The following is a 6,162-nucleotide window of genomic DNA, read 5'->3' as shown; positions in this document are numbered from 1 at the left end:
AAATGTAAAGGTGAAACTGATGAACCTGATACGGGTTGTATTCCTTGCAATTTTACAGAGTATATCAAGACAAAAAGTGGACATAAACACATTTCAACCACCTATTTTACTGAAAAAGGTCCCTCAGCTGATAAGAATTAGTCATAGGTTCGTATCAGTATCATGTGACCTATTTTTATGTGTTTATTATTATTATTATTCTCTGTTTTCAATATCAAAAAGTACAGTAGTAGATAGTAATGTTCAAAAGCAGTTTAGTGATGCATGCTTGCACGGTTTTAAAAATATAATGAAAAGGTCTGTAATCGTTGATTTACAAGGTTTTAAAACAAACAATAATCAATTTGTCGCAAAAGAAGTATCCGTTTGCAATCTTTCGAACGAAGACATAAATGTATTTTTATTTAAACCGCCACATCAATATCAATATCTATCACCGAAATACGTACGTGAAAATCGTTGGTTGAAAAGGAACTTTCACGGATTATCGTGGGAAGATGGAATAATTGATTACAATCTGATAAGACATGTTCTGAAAATACAACTTCAGTTAAATCATGCAACAACCATTTATGTAAAGGGTCAAGAGAAGGTCAAATGGATTCAAGATATTTTGGATGATAAAAATATTATTATTATCAACTTAGAAGATCTGCAATGTCCGTCATTTGAAAACCTAAAAAATAACTACTTATATTCACCTTGCTATTTACATAATATTATACATAAAATACCAAAGTGTGCTAGAGAAAATGTAAAATTATTAAAATCTTTTTTAAAAAATCTAGTAAGATAATAATAATTGAAAAAGTAAAGTGGTAAACTATTGGTTTTTTTTTTTTTTTTTTGTGTACATGCAGACAGATACATACGTAAATGCATACATATTACTATCTGCTGATTACAGCACATCCTTCGTGCTAAGAAACATAATACCTGTTTGTGTAAGTCTATAGAAGAAATTGACGTTAATTTTTTATTTTCAATACGTAAACACATACACTCATATTTGCATATATACATACTACCTGTTTATGTAAAAGTCTGTAGTAGAAATTGACATGTCTTTTTTTATTTCCCTAAATATATAGATTAAATATTAATATAATTTAATAAATGTTCATATATCAATTATCTTCTTTCCATAAGTACATATATTTTAAGCTAATTAAAACAATTTTATACTTCAACAGATCATTCTAATAAAATTATGAAATAAAACACCATGATAAGATTGAACTCTTTTATTTTATTAAAATATTAGATATGTGAAAAAATTAATATTGAACAATGTTTAGTGTGTTCGGTCATCCATCAGGTAACATGAAAAGAAAAAAAATTCTACTCATATTTTCTAAGAGTAAGTATAAACCGCTTGTACATATATAGTTGGAATTAACGCATTTGTAAGTAAACAGTAATATTGTCAGCAAAATGAATTATTTCTTTGAGCAAATAACCTGTTTGGTTTATGATTTAAAGTGCTGATAAAACGAGTTGAACCATCGGTACAGTTATTTTACCAATAAAAGAATTTTATTTCCAAAGTTCATGTTGGAGGGAAAATTCAAGTTTAAACTGGCATAGCCTTGTCCACGCTCCATTTTGTTTCGACATTCTTGGGACATCTATTGAAAAAATTCAATAGACAAAAAAACAATAGCTGCAAATTACACACACTTTTACAGAAAACGACGTTTTCTCAGTATTCTAGCGACATCTTGTTTAATAAAATTCAATAAACAATAGCTTTAAGCGGGAAATTCAAATAAATACAGGCTCCACCCCCATTTTAGGACAATTCCAGAGGGTCTTCAACAAGAGCTTCTGGTATTGTTGACAAAAGGGGCATGGTCTAACCTCTTCAGATGAAGAATGACCTAGAAAGACCTTCTAAAGATCCAAAATTGGTTATATGTTGATGGATGGACCATGGCCTAGATTTGGGGAGCCGTGACCCATATATAGAACCCCGCTTACTTTACTACTTTTCTGACATGCTAGGAATCAAAAAGGTTCAGCGCTTCAATGCTTCACAGTTGTGAAGTATCGATGGTACAGTACCAGAATATTTCGTAGCTGTAATATGAGAGCAAAGATTTTATGTCATTTTACTTTACGATTTAACGTTAAAAATAACGCTAATGAAAGAACTAAATGTGGTAATTTAGCTCCTATTTGAGATAATTTTGACTACTTCGTAAAGGCGCGCGCTTCAAATTTTAGTTTTGGAGAATACGTTACAATAGATGAAATGGTTGATGCTGGTAAGCAACCAGAACGCCAATATCAGTTGTCAAATGATGGTTGCAGTGACGTAAAACGTCTAGTATATTCACAATTGATAAGTCGAGACGGAATGTGACAATGGACAATTACTTCTCCTCCTTATTACTTGCTAACAATTTGTTCGTAAACCACAAACTCACCATAGCTGGCACTCTTCGAAATAACAAGCGGAAAAGACTACCTGAGTTTCTTCAATTAAAAAATCGACTCGTGTGTAGTAGTATATTCGGCTATATATATGCTAGCAATTGTGTTCCCGATTCTTATGTTACAAACAAAAATAAAAATGTCCTGATAATTTCTACTTTACATGATAATAATGCAATAGAAGCCTACAAACCCGATGTTATAACATTTTGTAATTTTAGGGGTGGGCGTGGTAGATCGATTCATCGTTAGTCCTAAGACTGGCTGGACACGTGCGTCTTCTCTCTCCTCTCCTGAGCTAAACTTCGTATTTCCCTAAAACTAGAACAACCCATATCCTTAATTATCCGCGAACAGTAATCTAATCTAGGTCTGTCTCTACCTCTCCTAACTACCGTTTCTACCTCTAATATGTCTCTGACTAGACCTTCATGCCTGATAAGGTATCCTACTAACCTATCTCGCCTATTTCTTACTGACATCCTCTGTTCTCCTATTCTTTCTAATTCCTCTTCATTTCTAACCTTCTCTATCAACAGTATCCTCATCATTCGGTAGCACTACATTTCGAACGCTTCTAACCGTTTCTTTTCCGCCGCGCCCACTGTCCATGTTTCGCACCCGTACAGTGCCGCGCTCCAAACATGCACCTTTAACAAAAGTTTTCGAATTTGTAAATTAACCGTTCGCGGGCATAGAAGTGACTTTTTGTTGAAGGCGACCCTGCGCTATCTTCTGCTTTATATCCCTACTACGCCTTTCGGTCTGACTTATCTGACTTCCTAGATAAATTCTTAAATCGGCTTTATATTCGCTCTTTCCCTACGTTTTCTCCCCCTGCGTACAGTATTTTTGTTTTACTGTTGTTTATTTTCATACAGTACTGTTTTGTCAGGACAGCATCCACTTTATTTAAAGCTATCTCTAACTCCTCCTTGCTGGATGCTAATACTGCTATATCACTTGCAAATCTAAGCGTACTAACCTTTTGCTCCTGTGTATCTATCCCTACAGTTGTACTGTCTAAATATTTTGTAGATATTTTGTCACCGTTGGCCATATGCAGTATTTTCATCACTAAATGTTGCTACAATGTATACCCAGATAATTCAGAAATTGTATAGTTTTTGGGCCACCCTGTATATAAAATCGCTGATCTGGCAGGGTTCATGGAAAACAATCTTGATAAGATTGTGAGCTTTTGTATATTTTCTAATACACGTGTGGGCTGTATTTGCGTGTTTAAATATTTAAAAATGTATGTTTCATGGACTAACCAGCAAACTTTCAATTACTACAATGATGTCGCCGTTTATATGTGAAAACCGGGGCAGACCCTTGTGTTCTGAGAAAGTATTGGTAATAATTATGATTTATTGGCGATATTTATCAGAAGATTCTAGGCTCTCTTTTTAAGAACTTTTTCGTTCACTTGACATAATCTCATTTTAAAATACTTTTAATCTTTGAATTATTGAGAANGAGTAGCAACACGTATTTTATTATTCAATAACAAACTATATATTGTAATATCCACTTTTATTCAAAAAGTATTGTCTTAAGATAGCTGTCTATTTTATTTAATTTATTAAGAAATATGTGGACACTGTAATAATGTTCAAATAGTAGCTTTCGCTGGAATTGTAAACATTTACAGTTTATCTCAGCAGTTACATTAATTCATAATCTATTTCAAACTTAGGGAAATAGTAATTTTCCTATGGATTACTATTGTGAACATTATTATCAGTTTATTCTTTTACTTTTGTATATGTATATGAATCAGGTTATAAAATCAATTTTTTTCCTTAACCAAGACAGACGCAGTCCTACAGTCTCAAAGTGAGAACCTCTAAATCTTGTTTTGATCAGTTTTCGTTAACCTTTTGTGTTGCTTAGTATATAAGTAAACTTCCAAGGACTGTTATTTCCCGTGAGGTTCATTACAAATCAAAGAAAAATTGCTATCAGGAGTGGGATGTGCTAGAAGGCCAGTTCGGGAGAAAAGGAGAATTTTCGTTAAGACCTGCTATAAGGTAACCTCCGCACATTTTATTACAAATCATCGTTGTGAAGCCAGGACCCCGACCCTTTCCACGACGTTTCGAACCTAGGGAAAGAATTCAATAGCTAATCTTCCCAAATCTACTACATCTTTACCAAATCTACTACATCTTTACCAAATCTACTACGTCTTTACCAAATCTACTACATCATTACCAAATCTACTACATCTTTACCAAATCTACTATGTTTTTACCAAATTTACTACGTCTTTACGAAATCTAGTACATCTTTACCAAATCTACTACATCTTCCCAAATCTACTACATCTTTACCAACAATCCATTACATCTTTACATACAATCTACTGTATCTGTACCTACAAGCTACTACATTTTTACCAGCTAACCTGCAACATTATTAGCTACAGCCTACACGTCATTGCTGCTATGCATCTTCTCCTGGTATTTCTGTAAGTGATTGTTTAAATTCAGTACATTTCTAAGTGATAAAACTTTTGTGTCGCTATTTCTTGCACATTCGTTTGACAATGCCTTCGACACCTTCTAATAGTGATAGTGGTATTTCCTTAGAGTTAGCAGAAAAATGGTTATTAAATTCGATGACACTAAACCGAAACTTTACGAATTTATCGATAGCTGTGATAAGGCAATTAAACTAGTTCAATCTGAAATACGGTATTTCACATTATTGAAACAAAATTAACTGATAGTGCTAGGGCTCTTGCTAGAAATAGGGTTTTTAAAGATTGGAATAGAGCCATCAAAGCGACTTAGTAAAATGAAGCAAAATTATTGTCATAACATTTCTATTAGACACAAACAACAAAAAAAAATAAAGAAATTGCCTTACCTACAAGTAAGGTGAAAAGAATCTTCATGTTGATTCTTGATAAGGAAGGACGTATAAAAACAAAATAGCAAAGGTTTACCTAGTTTATATATTCCAATTGAGCCACTCAAGGTGTTTTTAACTGATTATTAAAACAATAGCACGAGCTGTCTGGAGTGTTTTCGTTTAGACTTGGCTTGATAATTTCTTAAAGCTGATAAAATACTCAGTTACAGAATGTGGGTTAGATTATAAAAAAAAAACTACACCAAATAGTTTTCTCGAAGAATTCTTAGCCTCGAAAGTCGGCCTTTTTAAATATTAGGGTAATTATTTTCCAAAACAATTCGTTTTAGTCTCATTGTTCAGCTGTTTTGAATGCATTTTATTGTTACCAATAAACTTAGAGGAAACTTTTTACTGCTGTCTACTTCTAACGTGTGCCTGTTATCAATGTAATTCAGTTACGAATTTGTAAAAAAAAAACACGTAAATTATATCTACTAGATTACATAATAATTTTATAAGAAGAGATTGCAGATGTGACCATAAATAAAATTCGAATTCGAAAATAATTTAATCTATCGTCATTTGATCGCAGACAAACACTCAGACGCATATACTCAAAATACCCGATTACTGTTCGTTTCAAGAAGTTGGTGATATGCCCCTTCCCTTTTATTAGGATGCGCCGTAGCATGTTTTCAAATTCAATCATATTTGTCTGCGGAGCTCATTTCTACACCGATCATCGAGCAAGAACTAGACAAAAGTGTACAGTACCATTTGCAAAATTATTTAAACTGCCTCGTTAAAATTTAAGAATATGCTTTATTTAAAAGCATATTTAGCCAAAAATAATAACAAGTG

The sequence above is a fragment of the Agrilus planipennis genome, unplaced genomic scaffold (genome assembly GCF_000699045.2).
Source record: "Agrilus planipennis isolate EAB-ADULT unplaced genomic scaffold, Apla_2.0 scaffold175, whole genome shotgun sequence".
NCBI classification, from domain to species: domain Eukaryota; kingdom Metazoa; phylum Arthropoda; class Insecta; order Coleoptera; family Buprestidae; genus Agrilus; species Agrilus planipennis.
Note: the sequence above shows the minus strand (reverse complement) of the source record.